General features: G+C 43.0%; 1 protein-coding gene across 10 annotated transcripts in view; it reads right to left on the reverse strand.

Annotated features, from left to right (window-relative positions):
* Window positions 1–11121, reverse strand: part of LOC110529235 (1-phosphatidylinositol 4,5-bisphosphate phosphodiesterase beta-4) — a 142723-nt gene extending 131602 nt beyond the window's left edge. For 2 of the 10 annotated variants that reach the window (XM_036985412.2, XM_036985405.2), the window contains exons 1-2: window positions 10838–11057; window positions 5202–5248 (exon numbers count right to left, since the gene is read on the reverse strand). The gene's annotated coding sequence lies outside the window, so the exon portion shown is untranslated. Of the gene's footprint in view, window positions 1–5201; window positions 5249–10831 lie in introns of all 10 variants that reach the window. The other 8 variants (XM_090243356.1, XM_036985406.2, XM_036985410.2 and 5 more) reach the window with 6 other exon arrangements.
* Between the last annotated feature and the right edge of the window lie 5486 nt (window positions 11122–16607).

Consider the following 16607-nt stretch of genomic DNA (forward strand, 5'->3'; position numbering starts at 1 on the left):
AAACTTGTATGCCATCTGTAAATATGAATACAATTGTTAATTTACGAGCCTAATTCCCACTATGACTGGCTGAGATAATGGATGGGCTGGAAATGAAGAGAGATGAGTTTGGATTGGTCTGCCATGTAGCACGCTTCTGTCTATAACAAAGGGTTGCTCAGTATGTGTAGGTAATTCTTTCGATTGCATCTTTTTTGAAAGATGTCCTGAAGAACTGCAAAAATGTTGCTCTCGACTTTCTGTAGGACCGAGTTCTTGAAATCAGTGGAATGCCCGGTGGAAGCAGAGTATGATAGCTAAGGAGATGAAAATTCTGGCGTTTGATTGCAAAAATGCGGAGGGGGTCAAAAAGAGAACACACAGAAGGATTGGATATAGTGTGTGTTTACCAGAGACGGTAATGTAAAGAACAACATGACCTGCACCAAAGTCAAATTAGGATATAACGTTAGGCCAACGAGACAGTGTCCAAGTTCTAAAATTCTCAGGTAGAAACCCCTGCTTCCATTTCATCACACTCACAACCGTAAGCTATTTTCTGTAATTAGCTTGCCATTCAGTTGTAAATAATTATCTTGTTGTGAGTTTATTGTCGTTGTAATAATGAATACAAATTAGCTAAAGTAAAGACATTGTCAGCGATATGACATGGGCATTTTTTTAACTGGCTAGCCAGCTAAATTAAGGTTAGCTAGCTAGCTAACAAGCTAGAAACTAACAAAAACATTGTTTAGAAAGTTGCTTTTAGTTGCCTGGTTTGCTAGACTGACATATACTACATTTATTTCTTAAACAGATGGGTTTATTGGTGTTAAAATACACTGGTTAAGCTATTTTGGACCACCAGGCTACTGATGTCATGCATGTGAATCCTTAAAGAGATGGGTGGGCTCAGGCTTAAGAAGGTGTGAACTATGCTGAATGGGTGTAGACAAAGAAGAGCTCTCCAGTAGGTGTATCAAAACATTCAAGGGCCATTTTCTCAAAAGTGGAGTTACAAATGTATCAACTTTCAAAGCAGAATTACTTTCCCATTGTTCCTCAACTGTAGTGTAGGATATACCATTTTCTAGCTCGGAGTCTCTACTTTTAGCCAATGTAAAAAACACAGTATCAAATTTTTCTACATAAGACCGAATCGAGCCTCTCTGTCACATACACAGTCATTGGGCATTACCTTGGAATCATAAGGAGCTGTGTGTTTGTGTATTAGTGTGTGTGTGTTTGTGTGTGCGCGTCTGTGTGTTATGTTATGTTCTGTTATAGTAAGCTGTACTACAGTAAACTGTGTAATGTGTTACAGTGTTTCGTAACATTATTCTTAGCGTGTCAGTGTCGTAACATTGAGGGTAATAATAGCTATCCTGGAGAGGACACACAGGAGAGGAGAGGAGGAGACACGTTCTGCATTCTGGAACGAAGGTCGTCAGTTTAATTGGAAGTGCAAATTGCGTTCACATGTACAGAAACCCACAGTGGATTGAGGCACGGGTGGAGAACCACCCATGAGCGCGAGATGTGTGTGTGTGTGCGCGTCTGTCCTCCAACCTGAGGTAATTTCACAGCTAAAGGGATGTTACCTGCTGTTGAGGCGACAAGATCATTTGGACAAATATTTGATTTAAAGGAGCGATATTGACTTGTCAATATGTGCTAACACCAGACATCTGTTGGAGGGACAGAGACGTCTTTTCTTCCATCGACATATTTTTATCATTTCCTCCCTCTCTCCTTTTGCTTGTGAAGGATCGGGTGTTCTCTATTCTCCCTCTCTTTCCATTCTCCCTCTGGACACACACACACAGTATGATTCCTCTGCTGCTGAGTGACAGGGTGTGTTCCGGTCGTAACCCCACAGTAGCACACTTCATTCACACACACACACACACACACACACACACACACACACACACACACACACACACACACACACACACACACACACACACACACACACACACACACACACACACACACACACACACACACACACACACCCTTTCAGGATCAATGAAGTGTGCGACTGTATAAAAGTAACACACACACACACACACACACAAGCAACAACTCAGGCAGTCACACAGGCTGCTTATCAATGAGTGATGATGGAGAATGTTCTGAGTGCATTTCATATCATTGATACGTGGGAAACTCTATAGGAAATTAGACCTTACACGTCCATCATTCAACCCAACCAGCAACATCACATCATTCAATGCAGCAGTAGATTCTGAGTGACTTCCAGCTCTCTCCATGTCTCATAGGCTGAGGCCGGAATTCAAACAAACTCAGATAAATGACCCATCTATATTATAATAACGTAAAGCTCTCAGCCACGGGAGGATCTCCTACAATTTTGCACCTATCTTCTTAATTTTAGGCAAAAAAAAGTGTGTCATTGTCTGTCCACTTTATATTCCCTAAATTGACTACATTACCCATAATGCTCATTGACAAGACCTTCCCAAATTATCATGGCAATTATGCGTCACAATAGTTGGCTAATACTATTCTATGCAACATGCAGCAATCCACGGTAGGCCTATAGAAGGGACAGTATCAGCTGCACTTATAGTCTATGGCGGGCCCATGCTTAAAATCTTCAAGTGGCATATCTCATGACCCGTTGCCCTGCTTTCCTCAACTCAAAGCATAGGCAACAAACGTGAGCTGGTAGACTAGTCAGCCAGCACTGGAGAGGTGGATGTTTGGCGCGCGCAACGGACACTTTTGGAGAGAGGAGGGTATCAGCTTTCTGTAGGTTTGACATTTATTTCCCCAACTCTCAATATTTACCGTTTTAACACCAAAGTATCTTAGAGACATAGTTTATGGAGCGTGGGATACGCACAACTGACATTCCAGGTGATTGCATAGGCCTTTATAGAGGCGACATCCTATGCTGCAAAGCATTTTAGGACAATACATTTACTGTTAGATGAATAAGTTACACGACTAACTATCAGGAAATTAGATTTAGCGATCTAGCTAATGGGTTTTGATATACCACTTCCTCAGATGGTGAATTAGCCCCAAGGCAATTAGCCTATAGATATTCGTACACAAAAAAAAAGATGTAAGCAAATTCATCTCTGTTGAGCAAAATAAATATCACATTCTGGAGCCCTATTTCGACTGTAAAATTATAGCAACAATGCCTAATTGTCTACCCAAAATTCATGCCAACCACTGGTATAAGTATTGCACATCATCAGTTTTGCTTAGTCATGCTTGATTAATATGTTGCATTATGTAGAAATCGCTCTGCCATTTCCTGGTTGCTAAAACTCTTAATACTTTGCCTACATTTTTTTTATAGTATAGTGTTTGGAATCTTTGTACCATCTAAACTGCTGTGAAATATATTTTCCATAACCAAAAATATTGTTGTTTTAGCTGTTTGAAGCTGGTCTGCAAGACGCAAAAACTTAATTTAAGATCGGAAAGCATAGAAATAGAGCACATAGAACATTTGTCAAATTGATTGGTTTGCCTAGTTGCACATTGCCACTTTAAACGTATCTAAAACGTATTTCTTGAATCATACCATCTCAATAGGCCAAACCCCTCCCTAACCCGGATGACGCTGTGCCAATTGTGCGCCGCCAAGGGCTTCCGAGTGGCGCAGCGGTCTAAGGCACTGCATCGCAGTGCTAGAGGCGTCACTACAGAGCCTGGAAGAATGGGACAAACCCCCCAAATACAGGTGTGCCAAGCTTGTAGTGTCATACCCAAGAAGACTTGAGGCTGTAATAACTGCCAAAGGTGCTTCCACAAAGTACTGAGTAAAGGGTCTGAATACTTATGTTAAAATTTGCTTTGTCATTATGGGGTATTTCAGAATAAAGTAACAAAATATGGAAAAAGTCAAGGGGTCAGAATACTTCCCGAATGCACTGCATGTTTTGTGTTTGCTTGAAATGTGGCCTGAATCTCTGGTAAATGCAGAAGACTGCACCAAGCTACGGTAGTGAACGAATGTCAACTCACAGTTAAAAATAGGAACAAACCCTGATATCAATTTCCTATTAAAAAAAATAAAAACCGGAACATTTCCCTTTTAAAAAGTAGGAAGCTGGAGACAGAATGTTCACAACACATCTGGTCTACAATGGCTACTGTATCATTCTGTTTCCTAGGGTTGTGCCGACTTGTATTCGCAATCGTACCCGTAAGTTGACAGTTGATAGTCGGATAAGATGAGACTCGTGATAAAAAAAAGAATTGAAGTGTTTTAATGTGCCTAAATAAATGCTGTCAAAATACCTCGCTGCACATTCTCACTGCAAAAAAAAAAAAAGCTGTCGATTAAGAGCAGTGCACGGAGGGGTGTGTGTGTGTGCACGTGTCTCCTCGAGTTTGCTGTCACTCAGTCAGAATGCGCATCAGCGTTTCATCCTTTTTCCCTACCCTTGGCCCGCTTGTTAGATATTATGCACATTGATAGCGTGATAGCAAATGTCCTCGCCATGTGATTTATCATAATAGAACGCTGCAGCAATCTAAATGATCAGACCGAAAACATGCGAGGAAATGTGATTGGGTGAAATTATGAAGAGAGTGGACAGAGAAATACAAGCTTCACTCTATCCAATCAGAGCAGCAGGGTCAACACATAGCCCGCCTTTTTCTTTACAGCCAGGCAAACTAGCCAGTTGAGTCATTTAGACCATGTAAAACCTTGCACATGACTTGACTAAAAGAGAGTACATTATGATTTAGTAACTGTGACTGAATGACATGAGAAAGATGCTTCCTGGCACCCATAAAAGTTACTTTCTTCCAATCGCGGATAATTACAACAAAAAAAATGCCTTGGATCATAATGGCACCCAGAAAATTGCCCATATCCGTTTTGATACTCGTTTTGTCCGACTACACGGCACACCCCTATTGTTTACCCATGGTCTGTTTCCACTCCTGCCATATTCAACAGTACCGAGAAGACAAGATCACCTGCTCCTACATGTAGACTATAGATTACATAGGACATGTGTCTCTGTCATTAAGGGCAGGCTGTGGTTCACAAACATTTCTATAACCCTTGCACAAAAAGGCGTCATCTAACATTGTGTGTTTAATACGCAAGGGCAGGCTGAGATCTAGCAAGACAACCACGATGTCTAAGAGTACAAACAACCACCATTGGTTTCACCGATAACACCAACAGGCATTAGGTCGAAAATAAGTCATCAACTTACCAATTCAGCATGAAGTAAACTTCAGCGGGTGAAACTCATATCTTGGCCTGTGAGATCAGAGAAGGGAAAATGTAATAACAAGTCAGGGCCTAATCTCTGGAGATTAGGATCCTTCCCTGAAACCAGTAAATCCTTAACACTATGGACATGACCTCACAGATGGACTGGAGACAGACACAGGCGCGCACACACACCACCATGGAGGCTTGGGAAGAGAGGACTGGCATGGCAAATGTCTCGCTAGAACAATAAAGCTGAACGATGTGACTCATAATGTGTTCAAACAAACAATGGATCTGTTCTTTATTACATCGACTGATGTTCAGTGAGTGAGTGTGTGTGTGTGTGTTCTGGGCTACCCTGTCTTTCCCAGACCTTACACAGTATGTCCATTTTTTTTTATAGATGGATCACTGCAACATGGCTGAGAAGAGGACGAGAGGACCGGACGGGAGGATAACATGATACCTCAGTCAACACAAAGGATGGAAATGGCAATATGGAGTCAGATGGCTGACCTAGAGCAGACAGAGCTGAGAAAAGGCACGCGAGGGTTTCAGCATGCCTCCCCTCAGATGGAGGTGAGAGAATGCTGGGTGATGTGGTTAGGAAACCGTGTGTGAAGAGAGAACGAGAGAGAGAGAGACTATGTATGTGTCCTAGGTAGCAGCTGATTCCTTCTGTCTCCAATATCGGCCATTCTGAAATCTGCACAGTATTTTTCGGTCTACAAATATATTTCACCCCACTGTTTCCCTGACCCTGGTGTTCAAGTGGACAACCACAGGTCAACTGAAGTCAGGATCTGTCCCATTGCAACTCCACCAGATGACCAGGTGTTGGACTGACAGATACAAGGTTGCTGGTTCGAGTCCCACTTGGTTTACATACATCTTCAGCAATAGAATGTTGGTTACCTCACCAGTATCAAAACAAACAACCCCACGAAGGAAGACCCAAACAAACACAAGTACCACTTACAGTATGAAGCGGGCAAGACCATGATACCACTACCAACATCTCCAAACACAACAAACCTTGGCCTGTGTGAGTGTGTGTGTGTGTGTTTTTTCTCATATAAATCTCCACGGGCAGGCCAATAGAGCTAGGGGACAGCAGCATGCAGCAGGCCTGAATACCAGCCAACATCCACATTATAGCAACGCTCAACATCATCACACATAAAATACTGTTGAAGTCGGAAGTTTACATACACCTTAGCCAAATACATTTTTCACCAGTCCTGACATTTAATCCTAGTACAAATTCCCTGTTTTAGGTCAGTTAGGATCACCACTTTATTTTAAGAATGTGAAATGTCATAATAATAGTAGAGAGTGATTTATTTCAGCTTCCCTGAGGTCAGGGCTTTGTGATGGCCACTCCAATACCTTGACTTTGTTGTCCTTAAGCCATTTTGCCACAACTTTGGAAGTATGCTTGGGGTCTTTATTCATTTGGAAGACCCATTTGCGACCAAGCTTTAACTTGATGTCTTGAGATGTTGCTTCAATATATCCACATCATTTTCCATCCTCATGATGCCATCTATTTTGTGAAATGCACCAGTCTCTCCTGCAGCAAAGCACCCCCACAACATGATTCTGCCACCCCCGTGCGTCACGGTTGGGATGGTGTTCTTCGGCTTGCAAGCCTCCCACCTTTATCCTCCAAACATTACGATGGTCATTATGGCCAAACAGTTATTTTTTGTTTCATCAGACCAGAGGACATTTTTCCAAAAAGTACAATATTTTTCCCCATGTGCAGTTGCAAACCGTAGTCTGGCTTTTTTAATGGCAGTGACTTTTTCCTTGCTGAGCGGCCTTTCAGGTTATGTCAATGTAGGACTCGTTTTACTGTGGATATAGATACTTTTGTACCTGTATCTTCACAAGGTCCTTTGCAGTTGTTCTGGGATTGATTTGCACTTTTCGAAATCAAAGTACAGAACGCATCTCCTTCCTGAGTGGTATGACTGCTGCGTGGTCCCATGGTGTTAATACTTGCATACTGTTGTTTGTACAGATGAACGTGAGACCTTCTGGTGTTTGGAAATTGCTCCCAATGATGAACCAGACTTGTGGAGTTCTAGAATTTTTTTTCTGAGGTCTTGACTGATTATTTTCAATTTCCCATGATGTCAAGCAAAGAAGCACTGAGTTTGAAGGTAGGCCGTGAAATACATCCACAGGTACACCTCCAATTGACTCAAATGATGTCAATTATCAGAAGCTTCTAAAGTCATGAAATCATTTTCTGGAATTTTCCAAGTTGTTTAAAGGCACAGTCAATTTAGTGTATGTGAACTTCTGACCCACTGGAATCGTGATACAGTGAATTATAAGTGAAATAATCTGTCTGTAAACAATTGTTGGTCCTAACCGACCTGCCAAAACTATAGTTTGTTAAGGAAAGCAAAGAAATTTGTGGAGTGGTTGAAAAAACAAGTTTTAATGACTCCAACCTAAGTGTATGTAAACTTCTGACTTCAACTGTGCTTTGATTTACTGATAGTCAATACTGAAGGGAAGAAGTATGCAATTCATCTTTTGACTATTTTAACTTGGTCATGGCTGCATTTTTGTCGCCCACAGTAGGCCTAGCTCATACAAAAATAACTGTACTGGGGATACTGGATGCTGACTATCTTAGCTATTTATAATTACATTTCAAACTAATAAAAGACATAGCATTAACAACCATTTCCACAAATGCATACAAAGCACTGGGGCTGCTGCTGGATTAATAAATGGCAATGAAATGACTGCAAATGTTCACCCAGTTTGCTGCACCCGACTGTAGTCTTTAAGCTTGTGATACAGCAAAAAAATGTTCAACAGTCTGCGTCCCGGAAAATGGACATAGAAGGACAGGAGAATTAGGTCCCCCATAGACATACCTCTCCATCATCTGTCCTCTAAACGCAGTGTGTGTGTGTGTGTGTGTCATCTACCACTAAGAGCCACACAGGCGGAGTCGTATCCTTCTATTTTTGCAGGCGGCAGGGTAAACGCTGTGATTCATAGGAATCCTATCTGTTTGTTTTGCCCGTTTAGCTAAATGTCATTTGGGGGACTCTGATCAGCAAGGATACTGCTTCTAAGTCCATGCCAATTTTAATTTCCAGTTTAACAGCACACCTGAACATGACGCTTGTGTTTTTAACTCTAGAATAAGGCTATTTTGGGCCTTTTTTTCACACCGCTTTCCTTTATCCAGTGTTTCTCAATCTTTTCTGAGCCAGGGACCAGCAGCAAGCTACTGTCAACCAGCTACTGTCAGACAACTACCATTTCCGCCTTGAAGATGAACGATTAAAACTAGCGATTTTAGCCGCCTAAACCGGTGTCCATTCCCTGGGACTTGTTTTGGTCGACAAACACACACACACAACAACCTGATTCACAATGCAGCATCAACCATTCCATTAACACAGCACAGTCAACATCCATTACAGAATCACTGCATTGTGTAATAAACGCCTTATATCACCTTTTAGGTAACAGGGCCCACAACCTGTCAAATATGCAGCAGCCATGTTTTACACAAGCACCATCTGAGTATTGGCCAATGAACAAACATCCTCAATCTGTATTTAGCCTAAGCTTCCCCCTCAAACAATTACCATACCTTTTGGTCCGAAATAAAACACCCACACACTAAGCTTCTTAACCCATCTCTCCTCATCAGAATCAGTGTTAGGCTACATTGTGGCTTCTATGCCATGCAGGTAAGGTAATTGATTTTGTGCGAGGGAGGGAGGAAAGGTAGGGCAATGTTTGTCTCTCTAATCACCATAAAAGTGCTTATGGCACTGTCAATACTGACCTGCGTAGGGTTCACACACACAGCAGACCTACAGTGGCAGGAGCTACTGAACTCAACACACGCAGTCACACAGACAGACATAAACTCTTCAATAGAGATCAGTTAGAGACCTAAAGACATTGCATTAAGTAGCTATTATTGTTACCTTTGTTTTACAGTATGGTTGTTATTGTGGCAAAGAGTGTTTTTAGCCATTATAAACCCCTCATTTCCTACCTGTCTAATGAAAAGCATGCGACACACAAACATACGGTAATACTGTTCTCTTTCTTCATCTGGCAGTTTATTACTTGTTCAATTCATTCTAGTGACCAACAGCAACCTATTTCCTACGCAAGGTCAATTCGACCATTCTTTGGTTAATATCTTTGGTCGAAGCTAAGAAAGCGGGCACATTTCATTGCATTTCGACCGAGTCGTGGCCAAAGTGTCTCTATTCGCCCCCCATCAGCTAAATGCCACTTCAAACGCAGAGATTGTACAAATAAAATAAAAAGTGTCTCCAAACACTTCTTGTTCCCTGTCACTGACCGCACGCACGCACATACAGGACATTGGCCCCGCGCGTGCACGCGAACAGGTGGCGGTTCCGCGCACAGGTGTGTGTCCGTAATTCCCTAGCGTCAACATACATAGTAACTGTTCATTGGTCAAATGCAAATGTAAATAGTCGTCTTTCTCAATCATTTAATAACAGCAAATGTGCAACATATACAGCAAATGTGCAACATATGGGAAAACGCCATGGAACAATGGACTATCTAATGCATTTCGCAGTCTGCTCATTCTTACAGAAATCAGCCACGACAGCTCAAGAGAAGTATATTGGCTGGCCGTTGTTTCTAGATTGTCTTCCCACCTGGCGTGTGAATGGACGACGCGGAACGTGCATGGCAAATGATTTTACACCGCTCATACAGCCCTAAAACATCAGCACAATCGCGTACGTTAGCAGGCTAACGGTTAGCGGTCTAACATCAGCAGACATCGTCGGCATGAGTTGTGATCTAGCCATTTCCACAACATGTAAAAATAAAAAAAAATTGAGCAAGCTATTGTTCAATCAATCGTATGTTTGTTCATAGCTAGCTAGTAGCTGCCATATATATATTTTTTAAACCCAAATAGTGTTGAAGAGGGCTTAGCTACGTAGCATCCAACAGTAGCTATAGCAAGTGCATCCGTCTCACGCAGAGCAGCGCGCCAGTATACTTTTATGGGCAAGCAAGCTTGATATCCCTGGTGCTGTCTGTCCCGTCCGCTAACGCTAACAGCTAGCCAGCCGCTAGCTTGGCGGAGGTAACGTCGATTTGTCAAGTTTCTGACGGTGATAAACAGCTGCATGGCTAGACAGCTAACGTTGCACACCATCTGGGACTCCGTTCCATTTCTTTTGATTTTTTTTAAACGAACGCGACGGATGAATATGACAGCCATGCACGTGTTGTGCGCGCATGTACACGAGCTATAATTATTATTATTTTTTTGCATCAAACCACGAACGAGACCCGTCCCTTTCGAAAATAACCCACATGATTTGCCCCCGTTTCTGCAACGTAGCAGCGGCTTTCCTATCGGGTGGTGCGGAAATTCGCTTGCAGACTGGCGGCTCTGCTAGAGATGGGAGTTGAAGAGTCTCACGGCTTTTTCAACCACCAATATGAACAAGATCATGTTCTCTCTCCGAACCTAGAGACACCCACATACATATGAATCGTACAGCTGTGGTGCTCCGCAACACATCTCCAATGTCCCACTTGCAGGCAATTTGAGGCAAAAAGACAGAAACATGTATATACCCTTACGTGAATTGGTGGTCGACGAGAACGGATTAAATCCGATGTGAAAAATGATGCTTGCTGGGCTGGGATTTTCTCTCTTGCTTCCAGCTGCTGTATCTCCCGCCCTCTCTCTGTCCCTCTCACACACTCACTCTCTCTCTCTCTCTCTCTTCCCTTGTCTCTCTTTATCCCTCCCTTCCAACAAACCCGGTCCTGTTGTACCACTCGCCCTCCAGTGGAGATTAGCCCGATGCGGTTCGAGGAACTCCACTCTGGGTGTGCGCGTGCGTGTTGGCGTGCGTGCGTCTAGTGTACGTGTGTGCGTGTGAGCCGCAGATGAATGGCAAGTTGTCATGGACAGTGAGGTATCGACTTTCCTTCCCTACAATGCAAACAGCAATTGTCTAGGTCTGCCGATCAACACACATGAGCGCGTTTCTTACAATATAGCATAGCTGCCTAGGCTATGGAGTAAGGGAATATTATGTTATGAGTGCTCAACCCACTAACAGTAGGCTGTAAAACATCCACAAATACAAATGCAAAGGTGTATTTGAGAGAACAGTAAATGTTCATGTTTGAGTAAGTAGAGCCCGCTCTAAATGGTCTTCTTCCTGAGACCACAGATAGCAGTGAGAGAAATGGACACACATTGTACCTTTGTCAGTCAAATTATATAAATAGGCAAGACAGGAGAATAGCAGGTGCATCTCTTCATAAATGACCCCTAAGGCTGTGTGGTGCTCAGCCACAAAAATAATCAGTTAGCAAAAATTGGACAAAAGTAAAGCTCTGCTAAGCAAAGTGCCTGGATACAGCCCTTAGCTGTGGTACAGTTCATTCGGAAAGAATTCAGAACCCTTGACTTTTCCCACATTTCGTGACCTTACAGCCTTATTCTAAAATGGATTCAAGTGTATCCCCCCCCTCAACAACCTACACACAATACCCCATAATGACAAAGCAAAGACAGGTTTTTAGAAATGTTTGCACATTTCTTAGAAATAAAAAACTGAAATATCACATTTAGGTACAGTGGGGCAAATAAGTATTTAGTCAGTCACCAATTGTGCAAGTTCTCTCACTTAGAAAGACGAGAGAGGCCTGTAATTTTCATCATAGGTACACTTCAACTATGACAGACAAAATGAGGGGAAAAAATCCAGAAAATCACATTGTAGGATTTTTAATTAATTTATTTGCAAATTATGGTGGAAAGGTCAAACGTTTTCTGTAAGTCTTTACAAGGTTTTCACACACTGTTGCTGGTATTTTGGCCCATTCCTCCATGCAGATCTCCTCTAGAGCAGTGATGTTTTGGGGCTGTTGCTGGGCAACACGGACTTTCAACTCCCTCCAAAGATTTTCTATGGGGTTGAGATCTGGAGACTGGCTAGGCCACTCCAGGACCTTGAAATGCTTCTTACGAAACCACTCCTTCGTTGCCCGGGCGGTGTGTTTGGGATCATTGTCATGCTGAAAGACCCAGCCACGTTTCAACTTCAATGCCCTTGCTGACGGAAGGAGGTTTTCACTCAAAATCTCACGATACATGGCCCCATTCATTCTTTCCTTTACATGGATCAGTCGTCCTGGTCCCTTTGCAGAAAAACCGCCCCAAAGCATGATGTTTCCACCCCCATGCTTCACAGTAGCTATGGTGTTCTTTGGATGCAACTCAGCATTCTTTGTCCTCCAAACACGGCGAGTTGAGTTTTTTCCAAAAAGTTATATTTTGGTTTCATCTGACCATATGACATTCTCCCAATCTTCTTCTGGATCATCCAGATGCTCTCTAGCAAACTTCAGACGGGCCTGGACATGTACTGGCTTAAGCAGGGGGACACGTCTGGCACTGCAGGATTTGAGTCCCTGGCGGCGTAGTGTGTTACTGATGGTAGGCTTTGTTACTTTGGTCCCAGCTCTCTGCAGGTCATTCACTAGGTCCCCCCGTGTGGTTCTGGGATTTTTGCTCACCGCTCTTGTGATCATTTTTACCCCACGGGGTGAGATCTTGCGTGGAGCCCCAGATCGAGGGAGATTATCAGTGGTTTTGTATGTCTTCCATTTCCTAATAATTGCTCCCACAGTTGATTTCTTCAAACCAAGCTGCTTACCTATTGCAGATTCAGTCTTCCCAGCCTGGTGCAGGTCTACCATTTTGTTTCTGGTGTCCTTTGACAGCTCTTTGGTCTTGGCCATAGTGGAGTTTGGAGTGTGACTGTTTGAGGTTGTGGACAGGTGTCTTTTATACTGATAACAAGTTCAAACAGGTGCCATTAATAAAGGTAACGAGTGGAGGACAGAGGAGCCTCTTAAAGAAGAAGTTACAGGTCTGTGGGAGCCAGAATTCTTGCTTGTTTGTAGGTGACCAAATACTTATTTTCCACCATAATTTGTAAATAAATTCATAAAAAATTCTACAAAGTGATTTTCTGCATTTTTCCCCCTCATTTTGTCTGTCATAGTTGAAGTGTACCTATGATGAAAATTACAGGCCTCTCTCGTCATTTTAATTGGGAGAACTTGCACAATTGGTGGCTGACTAAATACTTTTTTGCCCCACTGTAAGTATTCAGACCCTTTACTCAGTACTTTGTTGATTGGCAGCAATTAGAGCCTCTAGACTTCTTGGGTATGACACTACAAACTTGGCACACCTGTATTTGGGGAGTTTCTCACATTCTTCCCCGTAGATCCTCTCAAGCTCTGTCAGGTTAGATGGGGAGTGTCGCTGCACAGCTATTTTCAGGTCTATCCAGAGATGTTTGATCAGGTTCAAGACCGGGCTCTGGCTGGGCCACTCAAGGACATTCAGAGACTAGTCCCGAAGCCACTCCTGCATTTTCTTGGCTGTGTGCTTAGGGTCGTTGTCCTGTTGGAAGGTGAACCTTGAGCGATCTGGAACAGGTTTTCATCAAGGATATCTCTGTACTTTGCTCCATTCATCTTTCCCTCCATCCTGACTAGTCTCCCAGTCCCTGCCTCTGAAAAACATCACCACAGCATGATGCTGCCATCACCATGCTTAGCCGTAGGGGTGACGCTTGACATTCAGGCCAAAGAGTTCAATCTTGGTTTCATCAGACCAGAGAATCTTGTTTCTCATGGTATGTGAGTCCTTTAGGTACCTTTTGGCAAACTCCAAGCGAGCTGTCATGTGCCTTTTACTGAGGAGTGGCTCATGGCTTGTTTTTTGCTGTGACATGCACTGTCAACTGTGGGACCTTATATAGACAGGTGTGTGCCTTTCCAAATCATGTCCAATCTATTCAATAGGTGGACACCAATCAAATTGTGGAAACATCTCAAAGATGATCAATGGAAACCGGATGCACCTGAGCTCAATTTTGAGTCTCATAGCAAAGGGTCTGAATACTTACGTAAATATGTCATTTCTATTTTTTCTTTGTAATAAATTAGCAAACATTTCTAACAACCAGTTTTTTGCTTTTTCGTTATGAGGTATTTTGTATAGATTGATAGATTAATTTAATACATTTTAGAATAACGTAACAAAATGTGGATAAATCAAGGGGTCTGAATGCTTTCCGAATGCACTTGGCCATATACCACAAACCCAAAAGGTGCCTTATTGTATTATAAACTGGTTACCCACATAATTAGAACAGCACACAAGTATTTCTGTGTCCTACCCGTTGTATATTTAATCAATCAGGCCAAAGAGGGTGTGGCATATGGCCAATATACCACTGCTAAGTCTGTTCTTATGCACAACGCAACGTGAAGTGCCTGAACACAGCCCTTAGCCCTGGTATGTTGGCCATGTATCACAAACCCCCAAGGTGCCTTATTGCTATTATAAACTGGTTACCAACGTAATTAGAATCTCTAAAAGTAGTCATTTGAATTGTGTCCCATTACCTTAACCTTACCAGGGGTGAGCTGGATGCCACACACTTAGGATGACTGAGCTGCCCTGTGCCAGTAGGACTGATTCACTAGACAGAGGCAATAGTGTGGCCCTAGCAGGGTTACTTCTGTACACTTTGATGAAATCAAGACTCTATGGAATGTCTTGGAGTGGTATAACACAAAGATAACAGTGGTCCTCAAATGGCTGACAAATTGTCTAAGTGGCAGGAAACGACTGCCCAGTCACGTGACTGATCCCAGTGATAATGGTCCATCAGCGTGATGTTCTGATAACACACGTGCACACGAGTGGTTCCGCAGATCTCACTGGCCGTGGCAGGAAGTGCTGCTTGTCGTTATACACAGCAGTCTATCATAGCCCTATACAATCCACGCACGCACGCACACACACACGTACACAGACACACAGTCTTTCTTCCTCTCCCGCCAATTCTCTCCATTCGACTGTCCTGGTGTGTTTCATTAAAAACCTATTTATCCGACACCTCTTGTCCCCGCAGCAGATGGACAGACGGCAGTCTGTATTCCTGGGAGTTTGGACTCTATGTGTGTGTATATGTGTGTGTGTGTGTGTGTGTGTGTTTGTGTGTGTGTGTGTGTTTGGACTGGAGGGAGCGGAAAGGCATCAGTGTTTACATATCCTCTGGAATCATATTAAAAACCATGACCCACCCCTTCCGCCTCTAGCCCAGCTTAGCCCAGCGCAGCACAGGGTTAATTAGCTGTCTCCGTGGTCCCTGGAATGTTTTGTCGGTTTCTGTGTGTGTGTGTGTGTGTGTGTGTGTGTACACCTATGGAAGATTCCCTGCATGGACTACCTCTGAATTTGAATCACCATACATGGATGTGAAGTATGGGTGCTGAGGGTGCAGCGGAGAAAAATACTCCCCTGCACCCACGTAATTACTAGTGGAGGCTGGTGGGAGGAGCTATAGGAGGATAGGCTCATTGTGATGCCTGGAATGGAATCAATGGAACGGAGTCAAACATGTGGTTTCCATATGTTTGATGTGTTTGATACCGTTCCATTGCTTCCATTCCAGTCATTACAATGAGCCCGTCCTCCTATAGCTTTTCCCACCAACCCCTACTGGTAATTACAGTGCAGTATGCTACACGAACACAGATGTTTATTTGGATCCCCATTAGCTTTCCCAGAAGCAGCAGCTACTCTTCCTAGGGTCCACAGAAAAAACACAAAAGACTGTTACGCTGAAAGACAAGGAAAGTCGCAGACATGTTAAATACACAACCAAAATAATACAAACAACACAACAGCAAAAATAATGTGTGTTTTAGAGTGTGTCTGTGTTGGTGATGAGTGGGTTGATTTTATAACCCTCAGTCCCCGCGGGTGGGTTTAGGGTCATTAAGTATTTTGTGGATGAAGGATGGGTGGGTGGCGGGAGGGTTGAATAAAGGGAACACAAAGCACCCAAAAAATCCACAAATTATTCATTCTTGTGCAATGTATGTCTATAGCCTATATTGCGTTTTTTTCGTTCGTTTTTTTTTGTCTATCTGGCATTAGTGCATAAGCCTAAGCTTTAGGGTCTAAACTGTTCGCGTGCCAAATGGCCTACACGCCAATCGCCAAATGCTTTTGGGAACGGGCAGAAAGAATAAGGTCAATGTTGACGTTTAATTCAATAAGATGAAAGATGCGACATGAAGAGTTGAAAATAGAGGGAAGGCAGGGCCAGAAAAGTATTGTTTGGGGAAGATTTGGTGAAGTGGTGAAACAGGATGATGGCAGTGCCGGGCTGTGTTATGTGTGATGATTATGAGGCGCTGTACAAATTCGACAGTCACAAGATGGGGATTTCAAATAGGCCTATGGCACGTCAAGGGAACTGTAGCCTACTGTTCAGATGGGTCAAATGAAAACTGCAGTTTG

The sequence above is a fragment of the Oncorhynchus mykiss genome, chromosome 8, assembly GCF_057628025.1.
Source record: "Oncorhynchus mykiss isolate SJ-2025 chromosome 8, ASM5762802v1, whole genome shotgun sequence".
NCBI classification, from domain to species: domain Eukaryota; kingdom Metazoa; phylum Chordata; class Actinopteri; order Salmoniformes; family Salmonidae; genus Oncorhynchus; species Oncorhynchus mykiss.